At 45.9% G+C, this 26,897-nt stretch overlaps 1 long non-coding RNA gene across 1 annotated transcript in view; it reads left to right on the top strand.

Annotated features, from left to right (window-relative positions):
- The first annotated feature begins 1,501 nt into the window (after nt 1-1,501).
- Nucleotides 1,502-26,897, top strand: part of LOC125167649 (uncharacterized) — a 47,743-nt gene continuing 22,347 nt past the window's right edge. The window contains exon 1 of the long non-coding RNA XR_007152877.1: nt 1,502-1,800. This is a non-coding gene — a long non-coding RNA (uncharacterized LOC125167649). The remainder of the gene's footprint in view (nt 1,801-26,897) is intronic.

The following is a 26,897-nucleotide window of genomic DNA, read 5'->3' as shown; positions in this document are numbered from 1 at the left end:
GCTTTCTCCTCCTCTCCCTTCCCTCCTGCTTCTTGCAGCCTCCTCGGATACACAGACTCGCAGCACAGACAGCCTGTGCCACCCCCCTGGGGTGGGGGCAGAAGACAGCTGTGACGGCATGCCCCCCCTCCCACCCCGGTCCCCTCTCTCACCCCTGGGGCTCACCTGTCACCAGCCACTTCCAGCTGCAACGCATGAAGCCTCTCGGCAGGTGGTCACTCTGGCGTTCCTGGAGGGTGAGGGCTTTCGGTGGGTTTTGTTTTTGTTTGGAGACCGGCTCCCTTCTGGTGGCCATATGTAGCCCCTCAGGCCTCCCATAAACCACCCTGGCGACAAGGCAGGGCCCTTAACATCATTCTAGTTTTTCGTAGACTCGCTAACCTGAAATTAAGATACGATTCGTTCATCTTGTTAAGAAGATGGGTCTCTCAAGTCAGGTTAATCTACTAGCGCATTTTCCGACCATTCACACACTCAGGGAGAGCCTTTTCTGCTCCTGAACCTTCCAACATTTCAGTCTACGCCCGGGGGCCCTAATTTGGGGCAGGACTGGGTTCCTTTCACCCCTTCTATCAATCATTTTTTGCTCCCTGTGCAAACACGGCTTTGTCATTGTTCCAAAAATAGGTGCTTTCAAGGAGCCTGGTAACTGGTTGATCTTGTTCTCCTCTATGGCTGTTTTTACTTGTAGCAACAACGAGAAGACGTGACCACCATTTTTCACCGCCGTAAAACGGTTCTCTCGTGGATATAAACAACTCACCTTTTGGCCTTGTAGTTTACTCACTGGGGAGCATGATTATTTTTTTTATTGCCTTGTAAAGTAGCTTGCCTGTCACATTATAGCTTAATTGGGAACACAACATAATAAATAATTTAAAATAGGAATATTGCTGTCTGTATAGGGAGGCAAGGAAAACACAACCCAGATTAGGTCCCTCTGGTGTTGCTCAAGGGTTCTAGACCTGTGGTGCTTTAAATAAAATTTGCACCGAGAATGCCTCTGAATCTTCTCTTTCAAAATTTGTTTAACGTTTATTTATTTTTGAGAGAGAGAGAGAGAGAGAGAGAGAGAGAGAGAGACAGCGGGGGAGGTGCAGAGAGGGAGGGAGACACAGAATCCGAAGCAGGCTCCAGGCTCCGAGCTGGCAGCACAGGGCCCGACACGGGGCTCGACCCCACGGACCGCGCAATCATGACCCGAGTCGAAGTTGGGCATTTAACCAACTGAGCCACCCGGGCACCGCTACCTCTGGATCTTTTCTCAAGCTGTTCTGCCTCTAATTCCCCAATAAAAACAGGTCACGTGGTTTTGTTTTCCCATCTGCAGATTGAGGGTTTCTTGTCATCAGAATGTGTTCGGTGGAAAGGATCTTAATACCTTTCCTTTGTAGCTCCATGGGTTTGTTAATAGCACCCACATCACAGAGCCGCTGGCCATACACGAGACGGCCACACGGCCTGGCAAAAAGCAAAGATTGAACGACTATCAGGCGTAAAGTCAAGGGCTTTCTTCCAAATTGGACCTTTAGATGCCAACAGAGCTGACTCCGTCCCTGAAAACATGCTCGAGATGTTGCTGTGAACATAGTTTTCAGATGTGATGAACACTTTCAACCAGTTGACTTTCAGTAAAGCAGTCGTCCCCTTACTCTGAGCTCATCCCATCAGCGGAAGGCCTGAAGAGTCAAAACTGAGCTTTCCAGAAGAAGGAATTTTGCCACAGCACCGAGATCCTGCCTGAACTTCGGACCTGCCAGCCTGACCTACCGACTGTAGGCTTGCCAGTCCCGTGATCACGTGAGCCAATTCTTTAAAATCACTCTGTCTCTCCAAACAGATATGTGTCTCGTTGCTTCTGTTTTTTCTGAAGGACCCCGACGAATACACTGTGCTCTTGTGCTATTTGAATTTATCTTTAACCGCAACCGTGTATTATTTTCATAAAAGAAACTACTGGATTTCAGGGTGTAGATAGACGTGGGGCAGACTCTTGGATGCTTCTTCACTCAACACCTGAGACATGCAGGCATGGAGACTGTCTGCTACAGAGTCACTTCAGGAGCCCCCGGGGGGGGCATAAGGGTGAGGGTGTGCCAGCTTGTGGCTTCTGGACGGGCAGGTGCTAACTAGACTTGAATTCCTAAAGTGGAAGTTGGCCTCCACGTAGTATCAGTTGTCAAAATGGAAAATGCTGTTTCGTGACCATTGGGAACCTATTGTGGGTAATCAGGAAATCATGGAGTTGTTTGAGGGGAATATGTGGTATTTTTGATATAAGCACTTAATCTTTTGAAGTGTGGGGATAGTTTGGGGGACAACCAAGCAAGAATTTACTTCTGAGTAGCAGAGAAAGGGGGAAATCTAGCCATTTAACTCACTGTGTAACTGTGTGTAAACTTAAGCCTTGTTCCTTCCTAAAAACGAGAAAGTTTGGAGGTAAATGATCTCGTAGATTCATTGTCCAGTTCCACAGGGTGACAGGTTCCTGAGGATGCTGTCCTGCCCCGTTGCGCTGTCTCTTACGCTCTTTGCCCGTGAGCACACTCCCTTGACCAGCTGTGCTGAGAACCAGGCAGTGGTCCCAACCCAGGATCGTGTCACTGCTCGGCTGCAGGGCAGTTGGATGAGGTGGTTTGTCTGGAACTGATTAGAAGGTCCAGAGACGAGGTGGGAAACCAGAAGCAGCCTTGTGGTGGGGGACTCGGGAAAATGCCAAGAAGTTGGGCATAGCAAAGCAGCGATCGGGAGAGCCACATGCGGGAGGAACGTGGATTTCCGTACATCCAATGGCGCCGTTGCCCACAACGTTGGCCTGGACCTTGATCTGATGTGAACTGATAGCTGATGCCCTTAGGTTGGAAGTCGGTGGCGAGGCGCTTTCTCCTACCCAGTCACTGCTGTGTGTGGAGCACTCCGCACGGGTTATGGTTAATCTGGATTAATCTTCACAACAAACCTGTGAGGTTGGCATTATTTTCCTAAGTTTATTGTATTTATTTTGAGAGAGAGGTGGGGGAGGGGCACAAAGAGAGGGAGAGAGAGAGAGAATCCCAAGCAGGCTCCACGCTGCCAGCACGGAGCCCGACGAGGGGCTTGAGCTCCTGAACTGTGAGATCATGACCTGAGCCGAAATCAGAGTTGGATGCTTAACTGACTGAGCCCCCCCCCCCAGGCGCCCCTTATTTCCCTAATTTTTACTACGCGATGATACTGAGGCTCAGATACTGAAAGAGCTTTCCTAGGGTCAGAGAGCAGAGTATTCAACTGGGAAATAGCGGAGCTAACATTCGGCCTTCGGTCTTTCTGACCCCAAAGATGATCCATTATACACCTGTGCTTTGAGTGATTGGCTAAAGACTGAATGAACAAATGAATGCATATTTGACGGGCTGGTTTAATATCTTACAGCAAGAAATACCCCGTCCCTTGCATAATGCATTTAAAAATAATTTTCAGGGGCGCCTGTGTGGCTCAGTCGGTTGGGCATCCGACTTCGGCTCAGGTCACGATCTCGCAGTTGGTGAGTTTGAGCCCCGCGTCAGGCTCTGTGCGGACAGCTCGGAGCCTGGAGTCTGCTTCGGATTTTGCGTCTCCCCCTCTCTCTGCCGCTCCCCTGCTCATGCTCTGTCTCTATCTCCCAATAATGAATAAACATGAAAAAAAAGTTTAAAAAAATTTTCAAGGGGCTCAATTGGTGGTTGATTTCAGCTCAGGTCACGATCCCAGAGTCGTGGGATCGAGCCCCCTGTGGGGCTCCACACAGAGCATGGGGCCTACTTGTGACTCTCTGTCTCTTTCTCTTTCTCCTGTGCTCTCTCAAATATAAATAAATAAATAAGTTAATTAATTAATTAAGAATAATTTTCAGAATTGCACTTATAAGGGTGGAGAGGGGCCTTTAACCGATGTGGGGCTTTGGCTTTGCAGACCTTCTGAGGGCAGGAAGAGCACAGAACCAATTCCGTCCTTTTTAGGCTAAGAATTCGGCCAAGTGGGGCTTGGGGAGCTGCTCAAGGGTGCTGGTTTCAGACGGATCACAGAGCCACCCATACATAAATGCTTGCTGCTTTAAGCTCTTTATCTTTTTCCAGCCGGGAATATGGTGCCCAAAGTCTCCCCCTTCGACATGGAGCTGACACGCTGGGCAGATAAGTCCCATCAACTATGTCACTGCCTCACCTCATGGTTAGTCACGCATGCTTGTTTTTATGAATGGTGTTGAAGAAAGAATTCATGACTATGGGGCTTGACTCAGACAGGGGTCCAGATGCTGTAGTCAGAGAAGCCTCTTCCAGGGCTTTGGGAACAAAGAAAGCACCCCGTCCTCCCTAAACACACACACACACACACACACACACACACACAGACGTTCTTCTCCCGAGAAAGCCCCTCGGAGAAATGGCGATGGCACACTGTCACGAGTCACTGCTAAGTGAGACATTTTACCTAAAACCACGGAGAAGTGTGAGGGGTGAGTTGAGCAGCCTCCACTCAGCCCTCACCCCAGCATGGATTGTCTTATCAAGTCACCGTGTCCCATCCTACAGAGACAAGGGCCAGCCAGCCTCAATGTTGTGGGGCAGGCAGAAAGCCCGGGAGCCTGGTGGGCTGCAGAGGGCAGCCCTGGGTTGGCTCCAGTGTGGGGCTCAGGAGCTGGTAGAGGAAAACCAGAGCGTGGCCAGATACTTGTGGTTTGACAGATAGGAAATATGTGCATTCGACTCTTTGGATGTTTTGGGAGGGATTGTAAAAGCAGGTAAAGTGGGGCGCCTGGGTGGCTCTGTCCGTTGAGCATCTGACTTTGGCTCAGGTCACGATCTCTTAGTTCGTGAGTTCGAGCTCCGCATCGGGCTGTCTGCTGTCAGCGCCGAACCCACTTCGGATCCTCTGTCCCCCTCTCTCTGTGCCCCTCCCCCGCTCAAGCGCCCCCCCCCTCAAAAATAACAAAATCATTTAAAAATTGGGCAAACCATTTTAAAGATTTGAACTTATGGGTTAGAAGTGTAAACTGATTAATGACCCCAGTTTTGAAGAATTTCAATAGGGGCGCCTGGGTGGCGCAGTCGGTTAAGCGTCCGACTTCAGGCAGGTCACGATCTCGTGGTCTGTGAGTTCGAGCCGCTCGTCGGGCTCTGGGCTGATGGCTCAGAGCCTGGAGCCTGTTTCCGATTCTGTGTCTCCCTCTCTCTCTGCCCCTCCCCCGTTCATGCTCTGTCTCTCTCTGTCCCAAAAATAAATAAATGTTGAAAAAAAAAATTAAAAAAAAATCATTTAGGCTTTTTTTTTTTTAGTCATAGAATTATGTTTTCTGAATGAAATATGGATCAGAGAGAACGCAGAAATGGTAGCCACACACCTTCTCTCTCCGTTTGGTTTGTTCACGGGGTCGTGAACCGCCCATGTACCTGGTGTGTGGCCTCCAGAAAGTTCTTTCACTTTTCTGAGCCTCAATGCCCTCATCTATTATTTTAAAATAAGCACATTGGATTGTACGAGCTTCCATGACTTTCTGGGTCTGAAATTCTCTGATTTTTCCATAACTCGTTCATTTATTTTTCCCCCGATCCAATTTCAATCAGGAAGTGGGGAGAGAAAGGGCAGTGAGGGAGGGGGGAAAAAAAAAAAGACAACTATTGAACAAGTATCAACCAAATACCAAGCACCATAGGCTCATTATTTCATTTAATTATCGTAACAAATGTGGGAAGCACATAGCATTATTGTCACATTGGACAGGTGGAGACACAGAGGTTAAACTTTGCCTGAGGTTGAGCGATTGATGTGATCGAGCTGATTATTCAAACCTGAGTCTGGACGACTCTGGAATGCCGATTCTTTCCTTTGCGCATCTTTCCACCATGAGGCATTGTCTCCCAAGAGGGGCACAAACAGAAGGGACAGTGAGATTGGGGATCAAGGGAAGAGATGTGAGATGCTGAAGGGCCAGAGGAGATGTGATGTAGATGGAATACGGGACTGCTACCAAGTTCTTAACACTGTTCTCCCCCACGGCCCGGAGGTGGCCACACGTCCCCCGTGGCACTGAGGCTCCTCAAGCAGAGAGGTGGGCACTCTGGGCGACATTGGGGAGCCTCCCAAAGTCCTCTTGAGACCTCTCACTGCCTCACTGGGGACAGTCTAGGCACCATAGCAAGGGAGACAGGCCAATCAGGGAAGGGGGTAGGAGCAGAGATAGGTATTTATCTCTCTACCCCTCTCTGGAGGACATCTCTAGACTCAAACTTGTAAGAACTATTCCAAGAAGGCCAACTTTATGTTGCAAGGATTTAGATCCACTGTTAGCCTGCCCTTCAAAGTTGGCTGTGACTTTGGGACACAGTTGCTTCCCCGTTGGCCGCCAGAGAGGGCAGGGCTGGGAGCCAACTTCTCGCTGGATGTTCGAGACCTGTAGACATCCCAGTTTTGTTGCTGTAATTGCTCCTTGCTTTCGGGAGATCGGAGTTGCTAAGAGGTGGGATTAGAGCTTCCAGATAAGGTGGCGTGGGAGTGAGGCAGGGGCCTGTCGCTGAGAGCGCTGTCTGTCCACGCTGAGACCCAGGCTGCTTTCCGTGGATGCCCACCCTGCGTGGGAGCCAGTGGTGGGGTGGGTGGTAAATACCTACGACGTGTGTGTCCCTGTGTGGTCGACGTGGGCAATGTGCTGTGCCTACTGCCCGAGGTGATGATGTCAGTGTCCTCTGTCCTGTGTCTTGTTAAAGCTGCGGTCGTCGAGGCTCCTGGGGCTTGTGCACAGCTGGGAGCACATCCAATCTGGGGACCTGCTGGGTCACTGCCTGGCACTCATTCCCCAAACACGGTCTCCAGAGCCGGGGCTGTGCATCCAGTCCTCTGGGAGCATCCTTGATGCTTATGTCTTCCCTTCCCTGTTTGTGGCTTTTGTTTGCCTTAAATTTAAGCTTGTGTAGATTCCTTACGTTTTAAAGGAAAACGTGTTCTCTTTTCTGAAGGAGAAACATTTGATTTTTTTTTTCCCCCTTAAATTATGTAGATGGAGATATGTCTGCACTCGGTTGGTCTCATGTCTACCAAGATGTCATTACTTATAGAAGAGCCTGGGATTTTCAAGAATAGTAACATGGCAATTTGTCTTTCAAATACTGTTTTACTTATAGCAGCAATAACAGGAAATGTGTACTATTTTTCAGTGTTATAATCTGATTCACCCTTTGATATAAACAGCTTTATCTCATCTCATTGTTTATATCACATTCCTATTCCTCTGGAAAGAACAATATTTTTCCCCTGAAAAGTAATATATTCTTGTCTAAGAATGGCTTAAATAAGTAACAGATGGTCTTTGTGTGTGTATGTGTGTGTGTGTGTGTGTGTGTGTGTGTGTCCCCTACTCCCACTCATTCTCTGCATTTGAGCAGATATTAAAATCAGTATTTTATAAAACATCGCACGAGCCTGAAGTTATAGGTATGTTTCCAGCTTGGCTTCTTTTATTTATGTGATGGTGGTGTTGCTTGGAGAGTTTTAGAATATAGGCGACTGAATACATTTATTTGTGCTTATCAAACGGAATGTGCTTGAACAAATGTGCTTTCTGGTTCCTAGTGACCCAGGTTCACCAGGGGAAAGACGGACTGGAACGTTCAGTGGTGCCTTGTGACCGTGGCCATGCAACAGAGATCCCTGGGCACCAGGTCCTTGCCATACGACTTATTTATATCTCTGTTCTAATGTTAAAGTTGGTTCCGGTACCAGGAGCGAGTTTTTCTGGTCAACACAAAGTTTGTTCCTTGACTCTGCTCAGGGAAAAGACATGACATTAGAAGCCAGTTTTCTATCATTGCCTCGCTAGCACGTTGAGTTCAGACAAGTCCCGGGACCACTTCATGCTTGTTTTTCTATCCATAGACTGCAGAAAGCTTACCTACTGCAAAGGATGTTGTGACTGTAACATGAATTAATAGCTATGAAGATGCTGTAAAAAGTCAGAAGCATTTTAGGTCCCAAATATCATGTTTTAGATATTCAAGTCAAGTTACACATGTTTCATGTAAACTCTTTATCTATAACTCTGTGGTTGATAGGTCATAGGTTGATATGGTCAAATGACCTTTCCAAGGTATATTTTCTGTGCAATGGGAGTTTCAAGGAAGGAAACACACACATATGTGAGGTCATCACTGCAGACTTCTATAAGATGTCAGCCTAGAGCAGGGATTGGAGACAGTTCATTTCTGGTTCAGATGTGCACTCTACGATCCTTGGGTCTAGCAGGTGCTTAAATGTATATTGAACGAAAATATGAATATTGTGGTAGATAAGCTGTCCTCAGTTCTTCTATGAAAATCTTTGAATGTCAAAGGTGATACAGTTTTGTGCTCTCCAATTACTCATTCTTATCGTCATTGAAATTCTTTTTTTTCCTTACCGGGTAGAAGGTTGAGGTGTGATCCCTCTTGTTGATATCTTCTCCTTGTCCCCTTGTTTTGTGGTCTGAAAAGCACGTGTTTTCATGTCATGACAAAGTTTGCACATGATGATTGGAGACAGTCCGGAAAAATAAAGACATATGAAAAGGAAATAGCCACCCATTTTCCCATATGTATCATAGGGACAGATCTCCAATGTATACTGGTAGTGTCTAGAAAAACCAAATCATGTAACAATATTTTATGTAACAATATTTATATGACAGCAATTACGTAAGGAAAATATATGTGTGCACACGGATGACTGTGTTTCTATATGGGTATATCCATGGATATGAGTGACAAATAAAGATGGAAAGCCTAATTTATTTTATTTTTAGTTTTTAATGTTTATTTATTTATTTTGAGAGAGAGAGAGAGAGAGAGAGAATCCCCAGCAGGCTCCCTGCTGTCAGCACAGAGCCAGATGTGGGGCTCGAACTCATGAACCGTGAGACCATGACCTGAGGCAAAATTAAGAGTCGGATGCTTAATGGACTGAGCCACCCAGTCACCCTTAGAAAGGCTATTTTAAAGGCGCAGATTATGTCTGGAGAGCCAGTGGACAGGAGAAGTCCAGAGAGAGAAATCTTTGTGGGCAGGGATGTTTGGGAGCAGTTTCATGGAAAAGGTTGGATTTGGGCAGAGCTTGAAGGATGGGTACAGTCTGATAAAGAGAAAGTTCGGGAAGCAGACCCCTGGTGAGGCACTGCACCTGGACAGAGGTGTGGAGGTGCGGTGTGAGGCATCGGTGTGGTGGTCGAGGGCGTATGACGAGTCTGATCCGTCCCTGCGTGGATGACACAGAGCGAGCTTGGAAAGCAAGATCAGGGAGACTGGGCACTGGAAACTTCTAAGCAGGCTATCAGAATGAAGAACGAGGATCGTATGAAGACCAGTCAGGTGGTGTTTGAAGTAGAACGAGCCGGAGCGGGGAGAGCCCGGAGACGGTGGCAGGACTGGGAAGGGACAGGGAAAGCCCAGGTATGCGGTGACCGATCTCAGCAGGAGGAGGACGCCACTGCAGGTAGGTGGAATAGAGGAGAGGAAGACGCCCAGAAAAGTCACAGGACTTGGTGCCTGATGAGATGCCGTCAGCCACACAGGAGAGGAAGAAGGTAAGGTAACAGTGACAAAGGTCACAACCTAAGTGACGGGCCTATTGACAGAAGTAGGAAGGACAGGCGCTGTGTTGTGTAACAAAAAGCCTGATTATCCTATTTCTCACTGGCAAAGATCCGAATGTCAGGAGTTGGGACGGGGCTTCAATTGTCAAGATTTCAGGCTGCTAGCTCTTGGAAGTGTGATACAAAATGCTGTGATGTGGTACGTTGCCGCAAATTAGGTTATCGATTTGGTATTGTCGAGAAATAGAACATCTCAGAAACAGGCAGGCTGCTGGAAACGATACCCCACTGGCAGGTGTGGGTGCAACCGCGCGATTTCCTAGCGCGGGAACACACGAAGAGCTGACAGCGTTGACCCCGGCACAAATAACATCGAAAGCAACGCTTTCCTTTGCGAAGCCCGCTAGCTAGCAAATCGGTGTCCACCTGCCAGCCTCACCCTGCCCTGTGCAGTGATGATGCACGTGGCAGTTCCGAGTGCCATATGGAGACAAAGAGGGCCCTCTCCGTCCTTCTGGCAACGGGTTTCACAGGTAGACAAGAAGATCTCCATTTACTTTGGACTCAGGAACAGGAGGTTGTGACTAGAGGCTGTGATTTGCAGACTCAGGACAAAAGGGCAGCACCGGCGAGAGGGAGGCTGGGGTGACCCAAAGGCGAGTTCTGGAAATGTGCTTACTGGTGTCCTGGGGTGCTCCTTCCTTTTATCGCTCACCGGCCACGAGTGTCTGCAGACTAACACAGCTGTCCCTTCGTGGGAGGACTTGTGTTTGAGAATCTGGTGGGAGTTTGTGTTTTCCAGGCTATTTCCTTGGTCTGTGGCCTTTTGTGTTGTTCTATCATTTATTTAGCTGGGATTGTGGCAACGAAATATCTTTCGCTGATAAAATTAGTATACGCCATGACAAAGATACAAATTTAACATATTTAAATATTTAAAATATATTTCATGTTTAAATAATTAAATATGTTTATTTTATTTTAAATATATTAAACATAGTACCAGGTTTAGCTTTAAAACACCTTAATAAAACCGTATGTTAGCACAGCTACGATCGCAAGAACTAATACATTTGTACAGTAAGAAGAACTAATACATGTATTACTATTATATCATCTTTACGTAACCTTGTTCTTGGCCCTTTAAGAATGATGCTTAAAGTCATTAAGAAGCAAATCAGTTTCCTATCTTTGATATTAACCGGCCTTTCTGGCATTGTGAGTACAAGCAGGTAAGGACAAATCAGTTCCCTATCTTTTGATATTAATTGGTATTTCTGGCATTGGGAGTACAGGTCGGCAAGGGATCCGTCTGTTGTTAAAGTGAAGTTCGCCTGTTTTCTTAGCGTTTGAATCCTTTTTATTGGGTACCAGAAAGCGTGTGGTTTTGTTATCAACCCGTTCTGCCATTTCATCTAGACGCGATGGTGATTTTCTGCCACTATACCTGCAACGGCCATAAATGACGACCGTGACGCCCTGTTGTGGCCACTGGCTCAGAAGCCAACGCTGCCCAGAGCCTGAGCTGTCACGTGCTGGGTTCCGAGGCACGGAGGGGGCTCCAGACAGGGCTCTGCCCCCCGCTCTCCCCCTCAAAGCTGCTCTCAGTAGAGCTTTTTTTTCGTTTTGTGTTTTTGTATCCAGATCAAGTTCAATCTCAGTTGGTGGCTTGAGGAAATACCAAAGCTCTTCTGTTCTGCTGAAACTGGGCCGTGAACTCGGACGCCACAGAGAGACTGTGCGTGCGTGGGGGTGTGGTGCACGGCCTGCAGGTGGGCCACAGCCACGCAGTGGGAACGGGTGCCCTGGGCGTGAGGGAGTCGCTCCCTTTTTCAGAACTGGCCTTTCTTCTTCCTGGTTGCCCTTGAGTGGCCTGGGAGAGGCCTGAGGAACTGACTTGTCAGCGTGGCCCCCCTGCAGGTCACAGGTTTGGAAGAGAGTGCAAAAGAGGTCACTCTTTTGCGTGTGTGACAGCCCTCACACACGCCTTCCTCTGAGGCCGCCGTGTCCTGTGCTTTTAAGAAAAGACCTTTGGCTTCCGACGTCAGCCAGGAGAGAGCGAACGGACCCCATCACGTACTCACTGATTTTCCACCGGCCAGTCAATGTGCCGCTCCGGCTGAAGACATTCTCCGTGGAACAGATGCCGAGGCCCCGGAATCCAGACAACTGGGTGATGTGCGAAAACCCAAAAATCTCGAATAAAAACATTTTGGATGTGACAAACACCAGCAGTTGCAGAAAGTTTCAAGGTTGTCATCGACCATTTGCTCAACTCTTACAAAGATATTCAGGCGTCGTGCTGTATACAATCTGTCGCCATTGTCTATTTCTGGAAAAACCAGTCTAAGAGGATTAATGTACATTTGCTTTAATTACATATTAAACCATCTAAAAGTATAAAGGATTAATACCTAGACTCTAAATAGATATTCTTAGAAGGTAAACTCAAATTAATCCAATTAATCCAAAGATTCTAACCTAGAGTTATCACAGCTAATGGAATATGTATTTGGCCTACACAGCAATTTATCAGGAGGTAGAACCACCATTAAATTCACTAATAGCTTTAGTTTTAAGCTACAAGTTAAATGTATTCAAACTAATTAGCTATACAGCCTTTTCTTTTATTCATATTTTTTGTTGTTGATTACTAATTTTTCATCCTAAGGATCAAAATAATAGCATCACTCCTTCGCAATGCTTTCCTTCTGTTAAATAAACAATTTTCTGGTGTTATCTCAAACAACTATAATCTCCTCGCTTTTAGTGCTCTTTCCCAAATAAACGCAGGAAAGTCTCCTGTGTCCCTACGTGTTGAGAAGGGACTGTGTAATCCCTCAGAATGTTCACTTTGGCCATCACCGCCCAGGCATTTTGCTGTTCATCTTTCTTAAGAAAACAAGTCTTTCCTCTTGAAAGCTTGGGGCTTTAAAAATAACAACTACAAAGTGTTTTTATGTGGTAAATGCTCATCACAAATTATTTTTTTTTGCCGAGTCCTACTGTGTCTCATCTTGAAGAACGGGAGGGGGGTGGTTGGCTCTGTGATCCGCCCATCCAGGGTCCGGTCATTTGCACTAAATTAACACTTCCTGGGGAGATTTGACTAATTCTCTACCAGATGACCCAGTTACTATGGCTATTCTTAAAAAAAAACAAGCCTCTCATGGGAAACACACCCCCGCTGGGCTGAAGCAGGAAGAAAAAGCTAAACTCTGTTTCAAATCTGGACCCTTTGACCCGTGAACTCACAACCCTCTTCCTGTAGGTTCTCTGAAAGCCCTAATGACCGAGATGTGACTCCCTCTGCAACGTATGAGCCCAAGCAGACGGAGGCCGGTTTTCAAGAAGCTGTTCTAGGATTATGCGATTACCAAGAAACCAAGAGAAATCCTACTATGGGACGTAAGGAAGTTTCATATGATTATGGCCAGTGATTCAACTATTCCTGTCCAAATTCTTCAGCTCTTTGAAATAGGATGACTTTGGCAGGGATCTTCTCGCAACTAAGACTCACTGAAACAAGAGAAAGGGTAAGCTGCAAGGGTGTGCACAAAGACACGTGAACACCTACACGTACACAAGCCACATAGCCCTATGCACCTGGGCTTTTGTTTGCCCCCCACCTGCTTTTCTTTACTGTTTTGGAGGCTGTGGAATTCTGGGCCAAGTGATGATTTGGTCTCCAACTGGTAAAAAGTCTAGTGACTAGGCTTTTTAGAGAGAGTGGAGATCATACTTGAGAGGGTGTGCTGGGGCCCCAAGTATGTGTTGCCTTGGGAACAAGTTTTTCTTCGCTCAGCCAATTGATAATGTCTCCCGGTTACCTCGGTTTCGACGGGGAAACATCTACTCTCTTACACCTGGGCCTTGCACTGAGGCAGGGACCAGTCTGGCACTCCCTGGGACAATCTGGGAGCCCTGGGGGTACAATAGCATTCAAATCTCCACTCCAAAAAAAAAAAAAAAAAAAGAAAGAAAGAAAAGAAAAGAAGAAAAATAGCTAACCAAACCGCTGAAATGGATGCTTATTGTTGCTCTAAACTGCGTAAGGAAGACATTTTAAGCAAATCATGAAGCCCATAAAAAAAATTGATCTAGTTGACTCCAAGGAAAATTTAAATTCCATGCGAAAAAACTACGAAAGGTCGAAATACAAAAGAAGAACTGGAAACAAATACTGAAACGTCATTGAGAACAATTACTATTTGTGATATGCAAAGAGGTTTAAATGTGTGCAATCAAACATGCCCACAGAAAAATGGATAAATCATAGAAGCGCATATTTCATACACTAAGAAGAATATCCAATATAAAATATGCTAAGTTTCAGAAAAATCAAATCCATACAAAAGACATATTTTGACTTGGAAAGACAGATGCGAATATATAAATTTGATCACTCTCTACCGTGGCGGTGGTGGGGGGCAGGTTGGGGAAACAGGCAGTCTCATATGTTATTGATAGATGTGCAAATTAATATAAGTCTGCTGAAGAATAATTTGGCAATATCTATTATAATTTAAAATAGTCCCAGCTCTGAATGATTCTAGTGGTTCCAATTTTAGGAATGATCCTATACAAGCTCTGGTACGACCGCATAAACAAGAATATCTAAATCGCAGGAATTGTTTGTAATGATAAAGCATTCGAGTCGATCCAAACGCCTGTTATTGTGTAAAAAAATGTAAATACTTACATTGGGATGCTATACAGTCATTTGTAAAAGATACAGAGCTCCGTACACTGATGTGAAAAGGACTTGAGAGGAAGCAGTAAGGGGGTGAGATCGGCTGGACGCGTGTCATGAGCCCCAGACTCTCTTCTTTTTGTCCCTGCTGTTCCCCGAAGGGCCCTGAGCGTCCAAGTGCCCTTCACATCTCATTTTCCTTTGCTTTAGATCCTGAGCTCGTTTCTTTCCTGGACTCCAGAACATTTATGGTCACTTTGTAGACAAGGGACCAGGCTAGCTAGTATAATAATCATTTAAACCTCTTCCAGGGAAGGTGGAAATGGATGTTAATACTTAAAATATTACTCCTTTCTGGGGAATAGGTGCGCAAGGCCAAACCAAATGAGTTGATTAATTTAAAATATTTTAAGGCAAATATGTTAATTCTTACCGGTGAAAATGCTGGGATCATTGAACGAATAGCAGAATGAGTTTGTGGGCTGGAAGGGGGTGGTGGGAAGGAGAGCCCTGCCTCTGAAACGTTTAAAACTATGCTGATGTTGCAGAGGCATCGTTGCTTGGGTTTTGTACCGTCTACTTTTCTCACTCTGCGCGATGGCCCCATTCAATAGGCACACATGGCTGATTTGTAAAATTTTATTGTTTGAGTTGTATATTAATACAACAAAGTAGAGCTTTCGTTATTTTGGTCTATGCATTTTAGCATGGGTATAGATTGTGTAACCATCACCTGCATCACCTACAGAACAATTGCACCTCTCCCCAAACTTTCCGGAGCTACCGATTTCTAGTCACACCCACCGTCACCCCTGGCAACCACTGACCTGGGAGGTGCCATGACTATGTATTTTGTCCTTTTGAGAATGACAAGGAAGTGGAACCATACAGCGCAAAACCCTTCTGAAACCGGCTTCTTGTACCCAACTTAATGGCTTAATGGCCTTTGCACACGTTCATGGCTTTGAGATTCACCCAAGTTGCGTGTACCCCTGGGTCGTACCTTTTCATTGCTAAGTAGTATTCCATTGTGCGGATGCGCAAGAAGTGGTTTCCTGTTGGAGGACATCTGGATTGTTGTTAGTTGTTGACGATTATGGACAGACCTACTGTAAACATTTGTGTTCAAGTTTCTATGTGAAAATAACTTTCAGTTTCTCTAGCATAAATACCTAGGAGTGGGGTTGCTGGATGATATGGTTCAGTGTGTGTGATTTTATAAGAAATTGGGTCTTCGGAAATGCTATTGCTTCTTGAAATTCTGGTTTCCAATTGTTTGTTGCTAGTGTATAGAAATGCAACTAAATTTTGTGTGTTGGTCTTGTACTGTACAGTCTTACAAAATTCACTTTTTCATTCTAGGAGGCTTTTTTTCTTTAATTTTTAGAAATTTTTTAAAAATCTATTTTTGAGACAGAGAGAGAGCATGAGCAGGGGAGGGGCAGAGAGAGGGGGAGACACAGAAGCCGAAGCAGGCTCCGAGCTGTCATCACAGAGCCCGACGTGGAGCTCGAACTCACCGAGTTCATGAGATCATGCCCTGAGCTGAAGTTGGATGCTTAACCGACTGAGCCACCCAGGCACCCCTAGGAGGCTATTTTTTTAAAAAAGATTCCTTTGGGCCGCCTGGGTGGCTCGGTCGGTTAAGCGTCTGACTTTGGCTCAGGTCATGATCTCGCGGTTTGTGAGTTCGAGCCCCACGTCGGGCTCTGTGCTGACAGCTCAGAACCTGGAGCCTGCTTCGGCTTCTGTGTCTCCTCCTCTCTCTGCCCCTCCCCTGCTCATGCTCTGTCTCTCTCTGTCTCAAAAATAAATAAAACATTTAAAAAAAAATAAAAAAGATTCCTTGGAACTTTGAAAAAAGACAATCGTATCATCTGCAATTAGGGACAGTTTTTTTCATTCCTTTAGAATCTGTATGCTTCGTAGTTCTTTTTCTTATGTTATTGGGCTGAATAGGCCCTCCAGGATGATGCTGAGTGGAGTAGTGAGAGAATGCACCCTCGACTTGTCCCCAGTCTTACGGGGAAAATAGTTGGTCTTTCATCATCAAGTACAATTTTAACTAAAGTTGTTCCTGATTGTTTGCTTGCTCTGGTTGTTGTCCTTTATCAGACATTCCCTTGTATTCCTAGTTTACTAAGAGGTTTTCTTTTTCTTTTTTCCCTGTGTTTAAATCATGAATGGTTGTTGAATTTTGTCAAAATTTTTTTCTCCATCAATCGATATAATCATGTGGGGTGTGTGTGTGTGTGTGTGTGTGTGTGTGTGTGTTTAGACTTTTAATACAGTGTAGGTTATACTGATTGAGTTTCAGATATTGAACCAACTTTGCATTCTTGAGATAAACCACAGTTGGTTGTAGTATTATAGTTTCCATATATTGCTGTGTTTGATTTGGTAATTATTAATCCCTTTGTTAATGAGGGATAGTGTGGTTTTCTCTCCTTGTAATATTTTTGTCTGGTTTGGGTGTCAGGGCAAGGCTGGTCTGTTGGATGGTTTCCAGGTTTGGCTATTACAAATAGTCTTTCTACGCAAGGTTTTTATATGTGCATCTGGGGTACATATGTATGAGTTTCTATTGGGTATAGAGTCAGAGTATCATTGCTACTCCATAGGATTGTCTTACTTTTTCTAATCATAGTAAAAACAAGGAAAAAGAAAAGAAAGACCTGATCTGCCACAAAAGAGTGCAGGGTATATTATTTAAAGTCTAAAACCAGTAAAAGTATTCTACAGTGACAGAGGTCAGGATGGTGTTAATCTTTGGAAAGGAGGGTGTTCGTGATATTCTATGTGTTGGTCTCGTGGCATTTGCATAGATGTGGTTTTGCTTTGTGAAAATCCATTGGGCTGCACGCTTGCGATTCGTGTGCTTTTCATTAGGTTGGTTACACTTTAATAAAGAAGTTTATTTAAAGAATCAACAACAATCTACACTCAGTGTCAAGAAGCTGTTTATATGTTAAGTTTTCACATTCGTAAACTGGAAAAGGTAGTGGTACCTACTTCATTGTTCTTTCGTGATGGTTAGAAAAGAAAATGTCTGTAAAGCACTAAGCCCAATGGTTGACATACAGAGAAGTACCGTAGAGGTAATGGACACTATTGTTATCTTTATTTGGTAGGACCTTATGGTACCAACCTGGAGAAAAATCACTGAAACACACGTACTGAAACTCTATTATGGAACACTCAGTACATGATACGGTCAAAAGCAAAGTGCCGTGGAATGTCAGACACCCTGGTTTTAGGTGAAATGACTCCACTTCAATGGAATTGAAAAAAAACTACATTCTGCGGGACAGTATTTTTTTTTCAAGTGTTTTGTGAAAAAGTGCCTCCTGGTCAAAAAACATAGGAAAGCATATCTACTGTAGTCACCCTGTTGTAGCTTGCTAGGGTTGCTGTAAGAGACTACCACAAACTGGGTGGCTCGAACAACAGTTTCTTTATTGTCTCAAGAGTGTCAGGGGCTGGAAGTGTAAGATCAAGGGGTCGGGAGTGTTGGTTTCCTTTCAGGGCTGTGAGGGAACGATCCATTTGAGCCCTCTCTCTTTGGCTGGTCGATGGCCCTCTTCATGGTCCTATGGTGTTCTCCCTCCATGGGTGTCTGTGTCCAAATTTCTCCTTTTTATAAGGACAGCAGCCATATTAGATTATGACCCATTCCAATCACCTCATCTTAACTAATTACACCGGCAATGACCTTGTTGACAAAACAAAACAGGTTACAATGTGAGGTCCTGGGAGGTAGGATTTCAACATGTGACTTTGGGAGGGAGGATATAATTCAACCCTCACGCACGCTTACCCTGAGATCCCCAGTGTATCGATTCACAAAATAATTGGAAAAATTCCGTCCTCGTTCTGTCCTCAATCGCTCCGCCACATGCATCGGTACTGTTGATGCCCTGCCAATGTCTGTTCTACCTTTCTTCCTTTGGAAGAAAACCACACTCTCGTCCAGGAGGCTAACACACAAGTCCACACTCGCGTTAGCCGGAGGTGAACATGTGATCCAGTTCTGGCCAACGTGATTTAAGTGGGAGTCTTCTGAGTAAAATTTTTGGTTATACTGAGAGCTAGCAAGAGAATTTGCCATTCACCCATCTGCCTGGAACAGAGTCCCGAGGCCGGGAAGCGGAGTAATCACCTTGGACCGTGAAGGTCAAGGGCCTCCCTGGAAGGATGAGGCAGGAAAGTGCCTGACTCACCCAGCCAGTGGCTGGCCCAGCCCGGGTTGGTGTCACGTGAGAGAACTGCCCCCCTTTCCTCGTGCTCCTGCAACCTGATTCTGTTCCATGAGGCCGAAGGCAACATCCTGGAGACACCATACACGCGTCTCTCCGCACGTCCCTTAGGACCAGTGTTCTCGGCAGAGGCTGATTTAACCAGAAAGGGTCTTGTTCATCTTCTTCCTAATACTTTTTAGAGAACAATACGTCATGGTGTACCTAATCGTTTCTCTAATGAAGACACCAAAATTAAGTGACTTGTTCATTGTAAACAGTGGCAGATAGATACAGAGTCTACACGTGCTGACGTTCAGCCCTGTCACCTTTTACCCCGCTGTGGGGTCGCTTTGCATTATGTCCCTTCCTGGAATGTCAATATCCTTACTTACAAAGTACTGGAAGAAAATGGACCCTAATTCCCTGTAGGGTTAATGTGAGCACAACACTCCGTGACACACGCAAAATTAGTAAACTGTTAAGAATAATATAAATGTAAGGGATTATTTTCTCCATCTTTATCAGTATTCCTAGTGGAAAATCAACAAATGCATGGTGACTTGAATTGATGTCATTTATCCTTGTTGGGCAAGAGGGAATTAGTAAAATATGTTAGATTTTTAAAAAAAAATTTTTTTAACCTTTATTCACTTTTGAGCAACAGAGAGAGACGAGCATGAGCAGGGGAGGGACAGCGAGGGGGACACAGAATCCAAAGCAGCCTCCAGGCTCTGAGCTGTCAGCACAGAGCCCGACATGGGGTTCGAACCCTCTAACCGTGAGATCATGACCTGAGCTGAAGTCAGAGGCTCAACCGACGGAGCCACCCCGGCATCCCTGTTAGCTTTTGATTTAAAAATATTGATGGAAAAAATATATATATACCAATGGAAATTCTATCACGTGGCCAAGGATGCAAAAGTCAAGAAGACAGAGGAACGCCTTGCCCTCATGGGTGTTACAGCCCAGAGGTGGAGATGACGTGAATCAATACTTACTGAATTGTCCGTATGGGAAATCGTAAATTACGTTTTATGGTACGGCGTCCCTGAGACTCCTAGGCAAACCTGAGAAGCCTGCAGGTCACGGTCTCCCCACACAACCCAGAGCTCCTTGTTGTTAACAGCTTAAGGACAATGAAAATCTCACGGCCAAGCAATTCCAGGAAATCTAGGATGTGCTTTGACAGTTTATTTTTTATTTTTATTTTTTTTTAACGTTTTTATTTATTTTTGGGGCAGAGAGAGACAGAGCATGAACGGGGGAGGGGGAGAGAGAGAGGGAGACACAGAATCGGAAACAGGCTCCAGGCTCTGAGCCATCAGCCCAGAGCCTGACGCGGGGCTCGAACTCCTGGACCGCGAGATTGTGACTTGGCTGAAGTCGGACGCTAACCGACTGCGCCACCCAGGCGCCCCTGCTTTGACAGTTTAGAAATCGGGCTTCCCTTGTCAGAGAGGACCCGTCTGTTCTGAGAGCAGTTCCTCCAAAATGAACATTTTCTTAATGTAGGTTTACTCCCAGATAGTCACACATGTGACCCAGACATATCTGGGTCGACTTTTGTTGCATTTTGTCTCCCCCTCCATATTCTGTAAGTTTCTCATGATCTTCTGAGAGGAGGGTCCTGCTTGAAAACTCTGATGTTTCCTCGACTTGCCGAAAGTTCGGGTTTTTTCTTTTTTCTTTTTTTCATATTGGAAGACTAGAATTGAAATGTATGTGATCAGGGATGATGGCATTAAGGAATTTAATGAATTACAGAAGTATTCTATTAAGGAATAAGAGATCACTCTTACAAACCGTGAATTAATTTTTATGAATTAGGTCCAAAGAGCTTAAGTAAAACACAGCTAATATTTCATGAGTAATTTCAGCCCTCTTTAATAGTACAAATCTCTAGTGTGTAATATTTAGGTAATGATTATCATAAAATAGACATCTTTTGAGGGCAATTATGTGTTCTCAATACTTCTTTATGAGGGACCTGGGAGGAGGATGTCATTACATCTGACAGTATATTTGTCTCCCCTAATGTTCATGATATTCTGACGGAGGAACAGTTATCTTACTATAGATGTGTATATTTTTGGAAGCACCGAATACTGATTCATGCCACTAAACCTGTTCAGACACGAAAGGCAGCTCCCAGCAGCCTAGCGGGGACTGTTTCTAGGCATGCAGAGTCTGTTGATGAAAACAACACGACATTTGCAGATGAAACGCCCCTGGGGGTGGGTGCCAGCCAGGGAGAGGGAGCTGGGTGGGAATGGGGAGCTGGGCTCCCGAGGGGGACAAAGTGACATCGCCTCTACAGACCAACGTGAGGATTTGGGGGCTGATGTTTTGGAGAAGATTGGAAAGGACTGAGGAAGGCCCCCAGGACAGTGAGCCACAGACCTCCATGGGTTCCTTTTTTTTTTTTTTAACTCTTCTTTTTGGACTAATTTTAACATGGAGGTTATGATAATCCCTGTCTTTGCTATAACGTTTTCAGGTGTTCACAACCCTTTTGGAATATTTTTTTTTTGAACCCCCTAATATTCTGTAGGGAAAGGAATAGTCTAGTTTTCCTCATTTACGGGATTGAGAACCGAGACTCAGAATGTCGTCCAGTTGGTATATCACAAAACTGTAACCCAGAACCTTAAAAGAGGCGTCCAACAGCCAGTCTGTCATCAGATGACAGGACAGTATCTGGCACATCCCACAGACTCCCAGGGATCAGCTCCCATCGCAAGTATGTCTCAAAGCCTGAGGGGTCAGATCATAAAAGTTATTGGGTCATCTCATGGTTCAGAACTATTCTAGACTCTTCTGATGAAACTATTAAGTCCATTACCCAGGTATGAAAGAAAGAAAAAAACAAACAAACAGGAGTGAATTTGGGTTTTGTTTTGTGTTGTCTCTTGCACTTTATAATTCAGGAAAGAAGGCAGGTAGCATCTGGAAAATGAAATACTTAATCTTCTCGTCTCCATCACAGTCAGGAGGAGTTTTGGAACATAGTTGTGGGCCAATGAGGTGCAGCAGTAAGTTTCTAGGGAGAACCATATTTTTCTGGTAAACAGTAGGAGCCCAAGAGAAGAAAACCCTACATTCTCCACGGTTTGGATTTGACGGCTGGAGGCACGGCAGCCTTCTTGTGATTCTGAAGCTGCAGTCATCAGCAAAGGTCAAGGGAGTTAGACAGACAGCCGCCCAAGTGTAGAGTCAAGGCTAGTGGCCACTGACTTCTGCAGTGAGTCTGTTTACTGAGGTTACTCTTGGTCAGGCATTCTGTTTTTTGGTTTTGTTTTGTTTGTTTTTTTGTTTTTTTGTTTTTAATGTTTATTTATTTTTTTGAGACAGAGAGAGACAGAGCATGAATGGGGGAGGGGCAGAGAGAGAGGGAGACACAGAATCGGAAGCAGTCTCCAGGCTCTGAGCCATCAGCCCAGAGCCTGACGCGGGGCTCGAACTCACGAACCGTGAGATCGTGACCTGAGCTGAAGTCGGACGCTCAACCGACTGAGCCTCCCAGGCGCCCCAGGCATTCTGTTTTTAACGGACACGTGCACAGATTTATTTCCTAAACATTCATTTCTTTGATGATAAAGTGATATGCCACAAAAGAACGAAGAAATATCAAATAAACGGTATATATTTCAGACAGGCACTTAAAGTACTTTTCTTAACTCCAAAAAACTGTCCAGAATTCAACTCTTTTTTTCTTCTGTTTTAGATTCAAACGGATTTAATCATTTCACAGTTGCCCAGTGACCACATTGGTATTCACTGTGGTAGTGTGCCTCATTCAGTGTTTGAACCCGAATCTGCTCGTGAAGATACAAGACAGAGGCTTTTTTTCTTTTTTCTTTTAGAGAGCGAGAGAGGGAAAAAAAACCACAGGTGGGCAGGGGAGAGGCAGAGAGGGAGAGAGAATCCCAAGTAGGATCCGCACTGTCAGTGCAGAGCCTGATGCGGGGCTCGATCATCCTACGACCCGGGGATCATGATCTGAGCCCAAATCAGGAGTCAGATGGTCAACCAACTGAGCCACTCAGGTGCCCCCAAAATGGAGGTTTTCTGCCTTAGGGCCACCCAGTTGAAATCACACAGTTTTCATTCCTTATGTATAGTAAAAATCTGTATGCACTTTATTCGGTAACCTGCGTTTGCCACAGGTTCCTGAGCCAGGGGATACGATGAGACCCCACAGACAGGACTCGGGGTCATAAACTAATACCCCCCGGAGGTGCACAGTGCCTGAGACCGCTCCCTTCCAAAGTCCCAATTCCCTGTTTCTAGGGGTTTCCTGGGCTGTTTCACAGGGGATCTAGGGGGTTCGTGGGTGTCTGTTTCACAGCAGATCTAGGGGGTTCGTGGGTGTTTCACAGCCGATCTAAGGGGTCCCTGGGGTGTCTCACAGTGGGTCCAGAGCAGTCCTTTGTGCCCTTCCCCTGACCCTCCGCTTCGTTGTAATCATGTCAGTACCTGCAGTGTTATAAAGCTCTGCCTGCAGCAGGGTCCCGGACCCTGGGAGCCTCTGTCTTTGCACAAGGCGCCGTCTCCCCACCTGTGCCGCGCTCGCTGGGGCCTGGGGGCCACAACCAGGCTGAATTCCAAGCCCAAGTGGGGTGATAGCCTCTGTCATCTCTACTCCAACACGAGTCCAGGCCCACCCCGGGAGCTACTTGGCATTTAGAACAACGTCTGCAAATAATAAAGAGCACATGAGATTTAGAATGATTTTTCAAATACATTTTTTAATGTTTATTTATTTTGAGAGTGGGGAGGGGCAGAGAGAGGGAGACAGAGAATCCCAAGCAGGCTCCGCGCTGCCCAGCATAGGGCATAGGAGATCATGACCTGAGCCGAAATCAAGAGTTTGATGCTTAACATCCTTAATGAACTGAGCCACCCAGGCGCAATTGTTCACGGCTGAACTGAAGCCCGCACTTATCAAACACAAATACTACATCCTGGGTTTATATTGCTTCGCGGTTATAGGTGTCAAACGCTGTATTTATCCCTCTCTAAGTGTTCACGTTGAATGACAGGACTGGAGTAGCTCAAACTGTTATTTATACCATTTTCGTTCTCATGGTTTATGCCAAAGCTCCCGTTTAAATGCCGGAATATTTAGAAACTCGGGGACTGGGGATATGGGCTGCCTCTGCAGTGAGCTCCAACTGTCCCAAATTCTTAGGAAGTTACTCCAGAACCTTCTGTGTGGTACTTGTTTTCTGTGTACCAGGACTGTATAACTGGGGGTTCTCGGACCCTTTGTTTGTTAAAGGATGAGTCATAAAATGTGCTAATTTGAAGCTTACACGTTTTACTAAAACTCAACGGTGGCTACAGTAATCGCTTAGAACTTGGAGAACAAAAGTTTCTTTCTGGGAGGAACATTCTCATTGCCAACATTGTTTAGCTTTGCACGGTGATAACTGAAAACAGACGTTAAGTTGGTTTTATTATTGTTTTCACATTCGCTGGAGATAATACATCTTCTGCGCCCTGCAGGGGAGGGGAGGGGAGGGGCAGGGAGAGACAGCCAGCCACTTTGCCCCTAGGCAAGTCACTGCGGCTGCTGAGTTAGCCCGAGGTCAAGGCCGTGTGAGCAGAGGAGAGAGAAAAGAGTGTGGTTTTCCCAGGATTTTGTTGGGCATCTGAGAACATTGGTTCTGTCTTGCAGCCTTTGTCTGTGACAGCCTATCTTCCTTATTGGTTAAGCAGCATGAAGTCAGGGTGTTTGGGACCTTTGAGTCCAAACCATCCAACAGGATGAGGCCAGGCGTGCTGGCCCTGCCTCTCTCATCCCTGCCCAGCTCTCCCGGCTCCTGTCTGTCCCTGCTGGGTGCATGCGGGTCAGCACTATAGACAAAGCACAGGGCTCTCTTGCCCTCTGCCTCCCTGTGGGGGTTAGTGTGGGAGCACGGTGTGATTTGGGAGGCGAGTTGGGGAGGAACTTCCTCCTTTTGCAGTCCTGATGCCCCAGTCTCCAGGGCCCCAGCTCCTGCCCCGGAGCATTAACATTGGGGTCTTGCTCAGCTCTGCTGACACCATCCCCTCCCCTTTCTTCCGGCCTGGGGTGGGGGCCTCCCGCACTGTGTAGGCCCTAGGGTGTTTGGGCATCCCTGGAGGTCACCCGTAACCCAGCCCACACCTTCCAAACAATTCCCCCATTCAATGTGTTTCACCCACACCTTCCTCTTCTGTTGCCGGAACCCTGCCTGATGCTCCTTTCAGTGGGCTTTTATCATGTTCAAAGACCCTAATTAGAATCCTAATAGTTTTCTAAGTCTCTGTGACTTTCAACCTGAAGTCCGATTCCTGGAGAACTTTAGCTTTTCTCTGACTTCATTCTAAATTCTCTCTGACAGCTTGTCACCCATTTCTGCTATAGGTCCTTCCCTCTACCATCTCCAAAATGACCCTCTTTTGGCAGTCTGGTTCTGGGGGTGGGGTGGGGGGTGGTTGGGAACACGGAAGAGACAAGGCACCTAGAAAGTGTTAGAGTTCTTTTGTCTTTGTCCAAATAAAAGTAACTTTTTTGTTGCTGCTTTTCTCCACTCTCTCTAGACCTTCCCATGGAGCCCCAGTCTTGCCCGGGAAGAGGTTGGACACTGGAATCAAACTGTGGACACGGGGGTGTGCCAGTGGCCAGAGCTGGGGGAGCCGCTTAAAAACATCTTCTTTGACTTACTGTTAGTCGACTCCTGGGCCCCGCAACCCTGTAGATGCGGACACTCCTTTTCTTGTTGGCCTCCGGGTTTTTCTTTTCTGGGGCTTACTCCATCCTGGACAGCTGTGCAAAGATATCTAGAACTATCAGCCTTCTGAAAGCTGTGCCAGTGTGCTGGGGTCGCCTGAACAAAGTGCCAAGGACCGGAGAGGGGGGCGGGGGGTTCAACAACACATTTTCATTTCCTCACAGTCCCAGAGGGTCTTAGTCCCTTTGGACTGCTTGCCAGAATGCCACAGACTGGGGGGCTTAAGCAGCAGACATTTTCCCTCCCAGTTATGGAGGCTGGGCTCCCGGTGAGGGCTGTCTTCCGGGTTCACAGATGGCCGCCCTCTTGCTGTGCCCACCGGTGGCAGCCCGGGCCCCACCTCCCAGTCTTTTCTAGGTCAGTCTCTACTGCCTTGATTTGCCCCAATTCCTCCACCACGTTTCTTACTAGGTAGCTACATAATTTCAGTTCTCGGTGCATTTTGTTTTAAAGAGGCAATTTCCCTTACTAGCCAAATGAGCAGTTTCAACAGCAATTTAAGAGGAAATTCAACTGATTTCATTACACGAAGGCAGATAATACGGTCTATATAAGAGGTTTTTCAGAAAAGCATTTTGGCAGCAGAATTTTTTTTTCCCCCCCAAAAGAAATCTTACTTGGAGCTTCGCTGAGGTGAACAGAAAGCAGGAGCTGTTTCCTTTCCAGCTGGGGTGGGGGTATTGGGGTGGAGGGTTGGAAGAATGGCGTTCCAAGAGTCAGGCTTTGAGGCCCCGCCCTCCATGTGAAAGGCACTGGACATCCATGCTCTAAGGTGGTTGTTCACATCCTCCCGGCAGATTGGCCAGTGTGGGACAGACACACTGATTAAGGGTAACCAGAGGTCGGTCTTGGAGAGGTGGGTGATAATCCATCATTGAATAAGATGATGGGGTCAAGAGCATTCTTGGTAAGGTTGTGTCTACAACGTAATAAGCTGTCAAAGTGGAACAGATTTAGTAGGGGCAAATGGAAGGCGTCTGTCTCACTGTGCTGGGGTTATACTGGTGAAGTCAAGTGGGGTATGGAGACTATGTTTCCCTTTTATATGTAACAAAAACAAAGACGTTTCGGGGTGCCAATGATTAACTCCCCATGCTAGTAAGTAAATAATTTATTGGTGAAGGAAAAGCATTAGTACTGACTTTTGTCTCCAATCTGCACAATACATATTTAGAAATGCTACGTTGTTAAAAGGCATATTTCTGGAGTAACATTCATTTCAATGACATTTTGTACTATGAGCGTATATTTTGGGGACTGTCATCTTTTTAAGTTAATAGACTATCTGTAGCACAGTTTCGGTTTTACAGGAAAATGGAGCAGGAAGTAGAGTTCCAGTATATCCCTGAAGTAGAGTTCCAGTATATCCCCAAAGTAGAGAGTTCTAGTATATCCCCGAAGTAGAGGGTTCCAGTATATCCCCGAAGTAGAGAGTTCCAGTATATCCCCTCTCACACTTTCCCCCTTGGGCTAGTTTCCTCTGTTTGTAACATCTTGCATTAGTATGGTTTATCTGATACAGTCGACAAGACCATATTGACCTAGCCTCACAACCCAAAGTGCATAGTTTACAGAAGGGTTCTGCTTTGTGTTGTACATTATTGGGGTTCAGACAAATGTATAGCTACATGTAC

The sequence above is a fragment of the Prionailurus viverrinus genome, chromosome A1 (genome assembly GCF_022837055.1).
Source record: "Prionailurus viverrinus isolate Anna chromosome A1, UM_Priviv_1.0, whole genome shotgun sequence".
Lineage (NCBI taxonomy): Eukaryota > Metazoa > Chordata > Mammalia > Carnivora > Felidae > Prionailurus > Prionailurus viverrinus.
Note: the sequence above shows the minus strand (reverse complement) of the source record. Positions and strands in the feature narration are given on the sequence as shown.